At 38.3% G+C, this 13,783-nt stretch overlaps 1 long non-coding RNA gene across 4 annotated transcripts in view; it reads left to right on the top strand.

Moving 5' to 3' along the window:
- The window catches only part of LOC144272694 (uncharacterized), a 144,862-nt gene that overhangs the window by 23,221 nt on the left and 107,858 nt on the right, over nucleotides 1-13,783 (top strand). For 3 of the 4 annotated variants that reach the window (XR_013347632.1, XR_013347631.1, XR_013347634.1), the window contains exons 2-3: nucleotides 3,715-3,819; nucleotides 6,322-6,433. This is a non-coding gene — a long non-coding RNA (uncharacterized LOC144272694). The remainder of the gene's footprint in view (nucleotides 1-3,714; nucleotides 3,820-6,321; nucleotides 6,434-13,783) is intronic. The other variant, XR_013347633.1, reaches the window with a different exon arrangement.

The following is a 13,783-nucleotide window of genomic DNA, read 5'->3' as shown; positions in this document are numbered from 1 at the left end:
AGCACTGCACACATATCATATGGTAGAAATAAAAAATAATAGTCATACTTGGAGCTATTAATAAATATACAAGACCAAAATAAGCTGGGTGCACTCTACTCCAACAGGAGATTAAACCCCTTGTAGGAGTCACTCAGCATTACAGCTGAGCAAATAATTGTTTGGGTTTTTTTGGTTCAGGGACTGAACCAAACAATTTGGAAAATAAATTAATCAGGTGTCTGATAAAGTTGGCTTTATTATTTAGTGGAATAATTTTAAATTAAATATTGCAAAGCAAAGACTAAAGTTGAAATCTGTATTGGTACTACTGAATTCTTCTGGGGAGAGTGTTCAGTAAAACTATTCTGTGACAGTAACAATATTATCTAGGACATTAAGAAAATTATTTTAAAAATGGACAAAACTTTAAGTACTGTATCTCCATGATCAGATTTAGTCTGCTATTTGGACATATTATTAAAAAACAAATGATCATTGCATAGTTATGCTTGGCACAGAGGTTCATACTGTGAAGAAAACACTCTTGACCTTGACAGGTAGTTGCAATTCCATTGAAATCAATTGCCAGTACAAGTCAAATGATGTTCTTATGACTGCCTAGTGTGTACTTCCTAGTCCTTCTGACGTTATTGTTTTGTTCCAAGTCATTCTTCAATCTTTTAGCAGCTGAAAGGGACCTGAGTACTGCAGCTTTTCAGAAAATAAACACTAAGGTTTACTGCTGTGTGCTTTGAAACCCTCTACTCTTCTCCCAAGTCTTTGTTTACAAGCTTAGCAACACACTTATTTTTTGTTAACAAAACAAAATATCTGATTGTTGTTAGAATAGCCAAGACTTGTACTGTTGCCATTAAGATACAGTATGACTTCTATCACCACAATTCAACTGGTCAATAGTTCTGATTAGCCTGATGATGGAGCAGTTGCTGATAGAACTCCGCAAATCAGTTTTTATCTTGTGAGAAGAAGCTTTCACTGTATGGAACATAATTGGTACAATTATGTATTTTCAAATGGAATATGTGATATTCTAAGGTAAGGGGATAAAGCAACTAATGTAAAGATTTATCCTGTATTTTCTAATCTCTACATATATATTTTTATTATGGCTTGGATATCATTGGAATAGATATGGCAAAAGTGATATGAATCTATCAACCAAATAACTTCCACAAGAGACTAAACTCACAAAAACCTGGTGACATTACAGTTTCGACCTGGGCCTCTAGGACTTCCTTAGTGTAATACGTTTCTGAGAATGTTATTAAGTAACTTGTAATTTTTTAAGTCTTCTAAACAAGTCTGTAATTGTTCACATCTGCTCCACATCAAGTGTGTGCATTAAAAATTACAAAGTCATATTGAACTCAGCATGCTAGAAAGGGCAAATAAAACTTCCTCTCTTAGCAGAGAATGGTATACAAGGTATAGATAAAATAATAACAAAGCCTTTCCAAGCAATAGTCCACTCCATAGAAGGTTTAAATAGTCTGTTATATCTGGCTTATTTGTGTTAGGTAAGTGCAACAGGGGAGCCTGATTGGACCTATTATCTAAAAATTAAAGAAATACATAAAAATTAAGTGGAAAGTGTAAGGAGGGATTCTAGTTGCTAGCCCTGAATATTAAGACACAGGACTAACAGGCTGCTGTGATTAATGTGGAACAAATCACTAACCTGGCACTCAGTGATGCAAAATCCAACTTGTGGGAAAGAGTGTCCTGTTCAGAGGGCTTTTATTGCAGCACGCTAATGCACTTGGCAATAGTCTTGTGATTTCTGTACTCAGGTGTTATTGTTTTCCAAGCAGTCAATTTGTATGAATCTGTTTTTAGTTCTATACTCTGACTAGTCTGTTTCAGGTCAATATAGATATATAGATATAGATATTTCTACCTCCTCTGTTACCTTCCCATGTCCACACACACTAATTCTAACCACATTCTTCAATGAATTAACTCCACTGAGTTTGTATAATATAATCACTATTTGTTTCCAAAGTTTGGCCCTGATCTTGAGGTTCTTAACTCAGTTTATTTTTCAGTCCTTCATGAGGTAAAACATGCACTGAAACTCGACTTAGTAAAGACGGATTATAAATTGAGAATAGACTTCAGAATTTGTCCCCTAGTTGCATCCTAGCACAATTTTAAAGATTCCTCAAATTGGATATGGAGATTAGGTCCAGCTAGGGCTGTCAAGCGATTAAAAAAATTAATTGCGCAACTGGAAAAATTAATACCGTGATTAGAAAAATTAATTGCATGATTAATCGCACTGTTAAACAATAATAGAGTTGTTATAATTATATAAATTGTTATAGTTATATAAATATTTTTGGATGTTTTCCACATTTTTAAATATACTGATTTCAGTTACAACACAGAATACAAAGTGTACAGTGCTCACTTTATATTTTTTAATTATAAATATTTGCACTGTAAAAATAAAAGAAATAGTATTTTTCAATTCACTTAATGCAAGTACTGTGGTACAATCTCTTTATCGTGAAATTTGAACTTACAAATGTAGAATTATGTACCAAAAAACCTGCATTCAAAAATAGAACAATGTCAAACTTTAGAGCCTACAAGTCCACTCAGTCTTACTTCAGCCAATCGCTCAGACAAACAAGTTTGTTTACGTTTTCAGGAGATAATGCTGCCCGCTTCTTGTTTACAATGTCACCTGAAAGTGAGAACAGGCATTCACATGGCACTGTTGTAGGCGGTATTGCAAGATATTTACGTGTCAGATGTGCTAAAGATTCATATATCCTTTCGTGCTTCAACCACTATTCCAGAGGACATGCGTCCATGCTGATGATGGGTTGTGCTCAGTAATGATCCAATGCAGCGCAGATCAATGCATGTTCATTTCATGATCAAATCAGATGCCACCAGAAGAAGGTTGATTTTCTTCTTTGATGGTTCAGGTTCTGTAGTTTCCCCAGCGGAGTGTTCCTCGTTTAAGAGTTCTGAAAGCATTCTTCGCACCCCGTTCCGATCATGGTGGCTGAAGCATGAAGGGATATACGAATGTTTAGCATATCTGGCACGTAAATACCTTGCAAGGCTGGCTACAAAAGCGAACGCCTGTTCTCACTTTCAGGTGACACTGTAAATCAGAAGCAGGCAGCATTATCTCCCATAAATGGAGACAAACTTGTTTGTCTTAGCTATTGGCTGAACAAGAAGTAGGACTGAATGGACTTGTAGGCTCTAAAGTTTTACATTGTTTTGTTTTTGAGTGCAGTTATGTAACAAAAAAAATCTACATTTGTAAGTGGCACTTTCACGATAAAGAGATTGCACTATGGTGCTTGTATGAGGTGAACTGAAAAACACTAATAAGAGAGAGCTGAGTCCTGCAGAGGAGGTCGAGGAGAGCCTATCCTGCGTTATAGGTTATATGACAAGGAACCCTGTAACCCTGGTGCCAGCGACAGGGCTCCTTACGTTCTAACCTATAACCCTAGCGCCAGTTATGGGTTATGTGGTAAGGAACCCTGTAACATCTGCACTGGACCTAATAAATGCGTGGTATAAGAGAGTCTAGGTGGTGCGCTGGCAGCGCCCCTCCCTTGTGCCAAAAGTTTTAAAAAAGTTGCAGCCTGCTGCTTAATTCCATGCATGAGTCTGTCCTTATTTTGCTGCTGGGTCCACATCAATGCTAATAGGCCATATTCCTGAGTTAACAATCTCCTCCAGTGTACATTATAGGTATGCGTGGGTGAACATGACATCACAGTAGGAGGACACCTAATGGCAGCTGCAGAATGACCTGTTCCTATGCGGAGGAACTTGTCTCTAAAGGTGAGTATGGGCCTTCAAACCTCCTAATGTAATTTAAAATCAGAATCCAGTAGCTGTGGTGACAGAGTGATGGAAGAAGTGTTACCAACACCTTGTCAATATCATAGGAAAAGATCATTTGAACAAGGAAGACACTGAGTTCCATACAGCTGCCATTGAAGTCAATGGTAAAAATAGTAAAATTCCCATTAATTTCAGTGGGAGCAAGTTCAGGGCCAACACAGAAACCAAATGACTTGGAATACTGTCCATTGGTCTTACAATCTCCTATGGCCTGATCTAGCCCCAGCTAAAATTAGTGGTATAACTTCCATTATCTTCAATGGCTCAGGATTAAGCCCTGATAACCAGGCTAACTGGGAAATAAAAATTATTTTTGTTAGTAACTTTTATGAATAAAATGGCAGTTTTGTTAAAGTTAAATATGTGTGGCAAATCTAGTTTGAAAAACTCATGCATGAGTTGGTCAGCATTTGCTTCTTCACCACATCTCTTTCAGCATAATGTTATTTTGCTTTCTAAAGTTACAGAGCCAAAACACATGAAGTTGTAAAGTCTGTTATCTTCTTCTCAGCACTAAATGTTTTGACCTTTTCTTGTAAAATGTAATATCTTTTTACATCAAAGATTTTGATCCTGATATAGAACCAAAAAAGTAAGCAACTTCCAGCAAAAAGATGTCTTGGATTGTTCTGCTTTTTGCTCTGACATGAAAGTCATTTAATAAAAAAGCCATCTGCTACTTTATTTTCAGATATCAGAGGCAGAACAATGTCCAATTTTAATATCATAGTGTTTGACTATGTACTGCACTAATTTGTCCTCTGATATCAATGAATCAAAGGAGAGTTGCTGAAAGGAGTGCATCAGAAGGGAATTAATCTCCCCTTGATAGCAATAGTAATTTCAGAATGGGCCTGTTTTGCTGAATTATCTATATCTATTTGAACCTGAGTTTGTGGTGTTCATCAGATCAATACCACAGTTGCTGCACAAATACAGTGCATGAGAGAGTAAGGTCTATGTCACCCAATAGCCAATGAGAATTGGTATTAAAGGAGGACAAAAAGAAGGGCCGCTGAACCTTTCTGATATGAGAGTTGTTGTGGTGACGCAAGACAGGTGTACAATCAAAGATGAAGAAAATGGATAAATGAAGCCTTTCTGATGATTCATCCAGTCCACCTGCTTTGTTCAGGCTTGGATTTTCATGAATTGCCTGCCTTTCTGCAATGGGGAGGGGGAAAATACCAGAGGACTTATAACTAGAGGATGGCTATGTGGTATTGAAGAAAAAGGAGTGCTGGGGGGCGGGTTAATGATGTAAAAGATCCATTTCAATGATCTTAAATACAGTTCACAGCAAAATTTGTGTGATAATACAGTATACTGGAGCTGTCTCAATGCATATTCCACATAAATATTGTGGTTTCTTTGCAGTGTTTTGACAAATCATTGGCTTGTGCTCAGCTTTTGTTATATAGATCTAACACTTTTCAGATGAATGTGATGATTAGGAAAGGGTATATTATCCTACACACTGCTGTTAGTCCTCCTGAATCCCAACCCTTAACATCCATGCAATTTCATTCACAGCCTACTCTGTCTAGATACCACATTCACAAAAAGAATACTATCATTACACGCCTTAATCCACTTGCTAAGTGTGCAGTCATGTTTAGGTATTGTGCAGCAAAAAGGGGAGAGAAACTCTCTATGTAGTACATTCTGTGTGTGTTATAATATAGAGAATGTGACTACATAAAAAGGAATTCAACAGCTGCAGGTATTGATAGTTCTGAGTGTTTGCACTTTGCACAGTTGAAATGTGTAGGAAACGGCTACTGTAGCAAAGCAAGTCTGTTCTAGTATTGCACTAATGGGCAGACTGTTAAGGCAATATTTTATACATTTGTGTGCTAAGAATCAAACTGAGGATTCTGAGTTCCAAATGAATCACTAAAATACATTTTAACAATCTTTGATGACTAATATGTTGTCAATTTATTGAAGAACAAATAAATGTGTACTGGCTGCAGGATTTTAACTAAATAAAATGCATTTCTTTGTTTTATACTAAAGTGTTATTTCTTCAACAAAATAAATTTTTTAAATTGATTTATGGAAGCTATTCATTTTGCATCTGCAAACTGCTAAATAAAGAGCTTGTTTGACTTAGCTATCTGTTGGGGACAGGGGGAAAGACTACAGGTAAATCAAATATTTCTCTCTGTTTTTATAAATCTTTTTCCGTTTATTATGTATTTGTTCTGCACTGGTGTCGATAGTGTCTGACAGTGTCTTCTACTAATTATGGGCCAACCCTGGATAGGTGCTCAGATACTAGATGAGTGCTGTATAAGAACCTATACAGAATAGAATATCCATGTACAGGCAACACTCTTGTTTGCATCAAAGCAGTGTTATTTTGCCTGAGTAAGGACTGAAGATTGCAGGATTTTATCCTATAAGACTAAATATACTAATAAATATCTCCCCTAGATAAACTGCATGGAGGATCTCACCATATGTGGATCTACCCCATCCTGTATCGACTGAGAGGACGTCAGCTATCTTCATGGAACTCTCTTCATCTGGCTCAGATCCTGCAGAGGTATCTAGCTAGGGATAAGGAGTGTGATCCAAAACCCATTGACTTTTCCATTTTCCATTGACTTCAGTGAGCAAAAAGGGGAGGGCCCACAAGCCCTATTGAAAATCCAGGCGAGTAAATACAACCTGCAACAGCACCCTCCACTCACCGAAACTCTATATATTAGGGGATCCCTAGGGAAGCTCTGACAGCAAGCCCTCTTCTTCAAGGGGCAGACCTGCCTATTGCATCTGATCTTTCCACACTTAAAGCATTGAGACTATCTCCCCTTCTGGTCCATCCTTCAGGATTCCTTCATTTCTGCTTCTCCATTTCTGGCTCAACCACCCCCAGGACTCAGGCAGAGCAGAGACTTGAAGCTAGGTCTCCTACTCCTGAGTCTCCCATTTGAGTGCACTAGCCACCAGGGTATTGGCTATTCTGAGATGGATCTATCTATCTATCTATCTCATTTTGACCAGGAATTTCATCCTGGACCTGAGAAACCTTCCCAAAGAAAGTTAATTGAAACTGGTATGTTCCCATGAAAAGTACAGTTTCCTAGTCTGGAACAAGGCCATGGAAAGAGTAATATAGCTGATGCCTTATTATCTTTTCTGACAAGTTTCAATGGGGTGGTGGCATGATGGTCATATTCTCCCCCATTCCAGGCATGCCCTGTCTCCATCCTCATTTGCAACATAAATCCTGACCCAGGAAAGACCTCTCTCCAGGGTCTGAGGTGGAGGGGAGGGGACATTGCCTTGGTAGTGGCTGACCCTCTCCCACTTACCTGTGGTGCTGGAGAGACAGATCCATACATGGGAGGGAAGGAGGGCATCAAAACACAGATCTGGGGGACATGATCTGGGCCCTTGATTTAATGCCTTTTTCATGAGAAAATTCCTTTGAGGTAAGACAGAACCTTACATAGCATATCAATAACTTGCAAATAACTGCTATGCCTGTGATTCATTCCTATACCAATTTTGAGTGAAAAATCCAAACAGATCTCTGAATGAGATTCTCTGCCTCTATAGGTGTGCATGTACCTTCTAACACCATTCAGCCAAACCTTTGTATCCTTGTAATTATCTAAGAATGACAGAATATAGACATATAACAATCTGGAAAAGCTATTCAAGTAGTGAGCACTCCATGTCCCACTTTCTGTCCTCCATCCGCAGTAAACACACTCGATTACCTATCCAACATAGTCCAGACGGGAGATTCTCCATCCTACCCTCCAATTTTGAATCTGAAAAATATTCAAATCCAAATGGGTGTGTGTCTTTGGCTGAAATAAGATCTTGATAATTTTTAGATGCATGGAAGCGATATCTGTAACTAAGGCTGATAGCATATTTCCTTTTCAGGAACAAAGTAAAGGCACTTACTGTACTAGATATAATAAGCAGATGAGTCAGTGTCTTTAAAATTGGTTTACTAAAAATCTTGATAATCTTCTGAAAGATTTAGATTATTTAATGCACAATGCATAATATCTCTCTGTGTAATGGCTATTTGTTTACCAGCTTTCTGCTTCTCTAAATTCTCCCAACATAATATTTCTTATAAAGATACAACATGCAGAGTTTCCAATGGAATCCTGCAGAGCGAGGTGCAATTAAGAATGTGATGCAATAATGCATTCGTCTCCTTACACACACTATATGTATGGGCTTCGACAATGCAACAACAATAAAAAATGCTGAGTTTAGTAGTTCAGCTTTTTACTTCTGGGGTATTATATTAACAATTTTAGCTGTATTAACACAAACAAAGGTAGCAGACAGCTCAAACAACAGTATTAACTACAAAAAAATAAAGACAGAGAGAAGCTAACAGACTAAACCTTTTATGTATACCGTAGAATGAACCGTGTGCAAAGATTTGCCAGACAGTTAATTTACTCCTATGTACAGTATATAAAAATAATAGCAACGTTCTATTTTTAACTTGGGTAGAATCACCATCCTGACTTTTGGTAACATTGTTATAAAAGATGCAGCCTTTTGAACTACAGATGTGGGTGAATGTCTTTTTTTGGAAAGTAACACAATGAAGTTTGTTCCGCTAAGGATATGTCTACACTACAATTAAACACCTACAGCTGGCCCATGTCAGCTTACTCAGACTTGTGGGGTTTGGGGCTGTTTAATTGTGGTATAGATGCTTGGGCTAGACCCCTTACTCTGGGATCCTCCCCCCTCATAGGGTCCTGGAACTTGGGCTCCAGCCCAAGTGTTGACACCACAATTAAACATCCCAGAAGCCCCACCACTGCATGCTTGAGTCACTGACATGGACCAGTTGCAGGTGTTTAATTGCAGTGTAGACATACCCTAAATAACTAACATTTCATGAATCAAACTACAGAACCTTTTAGGTTATAGTGAAATCTTCCTGAACATATATCTGACAGTGGAACAAATGTATCTTTGTTATGCATTTAACAGTTTACCCATTCTATTGTACTGTAGCTAATGGCAAACATCTAGTGAAATGTAGGTCCTCTGCTTACTGGGAAAAGAGAACTAATAACTGAGGATATCAAAATGGTTGAGTTTAATGCCTATTTTGCTTCAGTCTTCACTAACAAAGGTAAACAGTGACCAGATACTCAACACAATTAATATTAACAACAAGGAGGAAGGAATGCAAGCCAAAATAGGAAAAGAACCAGTAAAAGAATATTTAGGTAAGTTTAAATATATTCAAGTTGGCAGCGTCAGGAAACATAAGTTTGAATTTCCTCAACTGAGCCTGAAGCTAGCTGGCTCAACCTTCAGGCAGGTTAATGAACTTGGCCGGGCTGCAGCAGAATCAACTGATTGGCTAACCCACCCAACTACCTGAAAGGAAGTAACAGGTCTGCATTTAAGCTCACTGGCAGCAGGTGTAGCAGGTCATTGGCTGGTCAATGCTTATGCTGGCAGCTGTGATTGCTCTTAGCTCAGACTTGCTCCAGTCTTTTCCTGCCCTCTACTGCTACTGTTCCCTTGCCTACCTTCTGGCTCTGATCATTGGCTCTGGTTCCCAGCTCCTGAGTTTGGCTCTGAGCCTTGGCTTGACCCTTAGCTTGAATGACTAGGATGGGCTTTGGCTCCAATGAGTAGGACCAGTTGCCTATGTCCTGGTCCTGACATCCGAGGCCTGATTAAATTCATTTTAGCATATTTAAGGAACTAGCTGCAGCAATCTTGGAATCATTAGCAATTATCTTTGAGAACTCATGAAGGACAGGTGAGGTCCCAGACAACTGGAAGAGGGCAAATATAGTACCTTTCTTTAAAAAGGGAAACTAAGAGGACCTGGGACATTATAGACCCATCAGCCTAACTGTGATACCTGGAAAGATACTGGAACAAATGGCTAAACAATCAATTTGTAAGTACCTGTAGGTAAATAGGGTTTAATGAATAGCCAACATGAAATTGTCTAGAACAAGTCTTGTCAAACCAACCTAATTTTCTTCTTTGATTGGGTTGTTGGCCTATTGGATAGGGGGAAGTAATAAGGCATGATTTATCTTGATTTTAGTAAAGCTTTTGACACAGTCACACATGGTATTCTCATAAGCAAACTAGGGAAATGTGGTCTAGATGAAATTACTCTAAACTGATTGAAAGACTGTATTTAAATAATAGTTATCAATAGTTTGCTGACAAACTGGGAGGATGTATCTAGTGGGGTCCCATAGGGCTATGTCCTGGTCAAGTATTAGTCCATATTTTCATAAATAAATTGGATAATGAAGTGGAGTGTGTGCTTATAAAATCTGCAGATGACACCAAGCTATGAGGGATTGCAAGCACTTTGGAAGACAGTATTAGAATTCAAAATTACCTTGACAAACTAGAGAATTGGTCTGATATCAACAAGTACAAAGTACTTCACTTAGGAAAGAAAAAATCAAATGCACAATTGAAAAATGGGGAATAATTGGCTAGGTGGTAGCACTGCTGAAAAGGATCTGGAGGTTATAATGGATCACAAATTGAATGATTCAACAATGTGATGCAATTGTGGAAAAGGCTAATGTCATTCTGGGCTGTATTAACAGGAGTGTTGTATGGAAGACATGGGAGATAATTGTCCCATTCTATTCAGCACTGGTGGGGCCTCAGTTGGAGTATTGTGTACAGTTCTTGGTGCCACACTTTAGGAAAGATATGGACAAATTGGAGAAATTCCAGAGGAAAGCAACAAAAATGTTGAAATGTTTAGATAACCTGACCTATGAGGAAAGGTTAAAAAAACTGGGCATGTTTAGTCTTGAGAAAAGAAGACAGATGGGACCTGATAACAGACTTCAAATATGTTAAGGGTTGTTACAAAGAGGACTGTGATCAACTGTTCTCCAGGACCACTGAAGGTAGGGCAAGAAGTAATGACTTAATCTGCAGCAAGGGATCATAAATATAAGGATAGTTAAATACTAAATAGGCTTCCAAAGGCGGTTGTGGAATCCCCATCATTGGAGCATTTTAAAAACAGTGGACAAAAACCTGTCAGTGATGGTCTAGGTTTATCTGGCCCTGCTGGTGTGCAGAGGGCTGGACTCAATGACTTCTGGAGGTTCCTTCCAACCCTACGTTTCTACAATTCTATGAACATGCTCAGTTGTAAACAGTGTTTGTCTTGCTATGCTTAAATATGCTTCAGATATGTGTAAATTTAAACCTAGAAGAAATGAAAAATTTTACTGAGACCTCACTAACATACTGGTGTGAATTTTGGGTGGTGGTTTGCTTGCTTGTACTTTAAAGTACAGCAATGTAAAGAAAACTGAACCCCATCCATTAAATCTTAACAGCTTTCAAACACAGAGGGAAACAAGGCAAGAAAATGTACCCTGCAGTTATTACTGAGAAAATCCTGATTTTTTTTTTTCATTGGGATTTCTCTTCTGATTGCTCATTTTGTTGCTGCCAGAAAGTGCATGAATTCAGGAACAGATTGTCATAGACTAGCAGGAAATATTGTCAGGGACAAGTTTGTCAGGGAGTGAATGATTGCTGAAAATACCTTGCTTGTGTTTAAGGATTAAACCACTGATTAATTTTAGAATGGTTATGTACCACTCAAATAACTGTGGAAATATAATATAATGGCATGGTTCATAAAATACTATTCACAAAGATTGCTTTTGTTCTAAAAAGCTTTCAGCCATGTTTAGACTTGGTGTTAACTGGCCCAACTCTATTGGTGTCAATTACTCATTGTCTCTGTTAAAGAACAACATAATTAAATATGAGAAATGACAATGATGGTGACATATTGACATCAGTACTCTCACACTTTTCTTTTATTTACATAACCCATATGGTATTAGGTTGTTTAACTGCTACAGGCCCATATATTTCTGGATGAAAGCACAATATGAATGTCTCAATTTAAGGAAACTCTGTGGGTGGTGCAATTCATATAATCCATGCTTCTCAACAGCCAAAAGGAGTGAGGAACTATATAACAGTTTCTGAAGGAAATTATTTCATTTTAATGAATTTCATACAGAGAACTTATATGCAATGTCTTAAAAATGACATCTACTCAATAAATAATAATAAATTTGCTCCAATGAATAAAATCCATTTTAGAAACAATGATTCATAGAGTGGGACTATACAGTTTTCAAGTCCTCTCATATAAAAACTTCAAAGGAACTCCCCCATCAGAAAAAATTACTGGTGTTGTGGTTTTCTCTTGAAAAGGTGCTTTCGTACCTGGGAGATCCCACTGACCCATTGGTAGAGTGGGTGTATCATACATTATAGATAAAACAAGTAAGCAAAAGTCTTTAGAAGATTCTACAGGAAGAAAAACAGCTACAAAGAAGTAGATGACCTCATCTGCCCTTGAAAAATGTGAATCTCTGTTAACTTGTCCCTCCTTCCCAAATACACTAAAATGTTTACTTCAGTATAGACTTTTTAATTCATCACTGATACATTTACTCCGCAAGTGCATCAGCAGATTTAAAAGGGTCTATAAAAATTCATAGATTCATAGATATTTAGGTCAGAAGGGACCATTATGATCATCTAGTCTGACCTCCTGCACAACGCAGGCCACAGAATTTCACCCACCACTCCTACAAAAAAAAAACCTCACACCTATATCTGTGCTATTGAAGTCCTCAAATTGTAGTTTAAAGACCTCAAGGAGCAGAGAATCCTCCAGCAAGTGACCCGTGCCCCATGCTACAGAGGAAGGCGAAAAACCTCCAGGGCCGCTTCCAATCTGCCCTGGAGGAAAATTCCTTCCCGACCCCAAATATGGCGATCAGCTAAACCCTGAGCATATGGGCAAGATTCATCAGCCAGATACTACAGAAAATTCTTTCCCAGGTAACTTGGATCTTACCCCATCTAAAACCCATCACAGGCCATTGGGCCTATTTACCATGAATATTTAATTACCAAAACCATGTTATCCCATCATACCATCTCCTCCATAAACTTATCGAGTTTAATCTTAAAGCAAGATAGATCTTTTGCCCCCACTACTTTCCCTTTATAGGAAAAAGAGGTTTTTAAGGTCAGGCTTGACAAAGCCCTGGCTGGGATGATTTAACTGGGAATTGGTCCTGCTTCGAGCAGGGGGTTGGACTAGATGACCTTCAGGGGTCCCTTCCAACCCTGATATTCTATAATTCCCTTTATAGGACTACAGTAACCTTTTGTTTAGTTGTCCTTCTGTGCTATTAGTAGCTCATGAACCAGCTTTTTTTTAAGATTGATCACTCATTTCATGAAGTGCTAATAGTTAGTATGTTGGTAAATGGTGGGTTATTTACTACTGGAGCTGCTGATGTTACCTGGTATAGCGTATTGGAAGGTTGCTATTTTTCAAGTACTCCCAAATGAAGTTTGAAACTCCCTTTTCTTCCTTGTCACACCTGTATCCAAAGCACATGGAAAGCACAAATTCTCCATTACTTGTTTTCTGCTCTTTTCAAAACTCTGTTTTTGTTTGCTGCGCTGTTGGATGTAACGCTGCTAGTTTCCAAGAGATATAACTTAAGTATTTCTATACTACAAAAATCTCTAATGCACCATGCTGCAATAAGAGTGTGCTACCCCTTTTTGAGCTGGAAGAGTGAAGTGATTAGTAAACCACACATAGGGACTGATGCTGCTCCTAATGAAGTCAAAGGGAGAGTTGCTGTTGACTTCTGTGTGAGCAGGATTGGATCCAAAGAGTGACATTCAGATGAAAATAGTGAATGGAATGTATTGACTCTTCTCCTGGGCAGCAGGAAAAAGAGAATGGGGCTCCTTTAAGGATATGTACTGCATTTGGGTTACAAGGGAGGAAAAATGGACTGAATGGCTAGGCAGCAGTTCTGCGGAAAAGGACCTAGGG

This window comes from Eretmochelys imbricata, chromosome 12 (assembly GCF_965152235.1).
Source record: "Eretmochelys imbricata isolate rEreImb1 chromosome 12, rEreImb1.hap1, whole genome shotgun sequence".
In the NCBI taxonomy this organism is placed as follows: Eukaryota; Metazoa; Chordata; order Testudines; family Cheloniidae; genus Eretmochelys; species Eretmochelys imbricata.
Note: the sequence above shows the minus strand (reverse complement) of the source record. Positions and strands in the feature narration are given on the sequence as shown.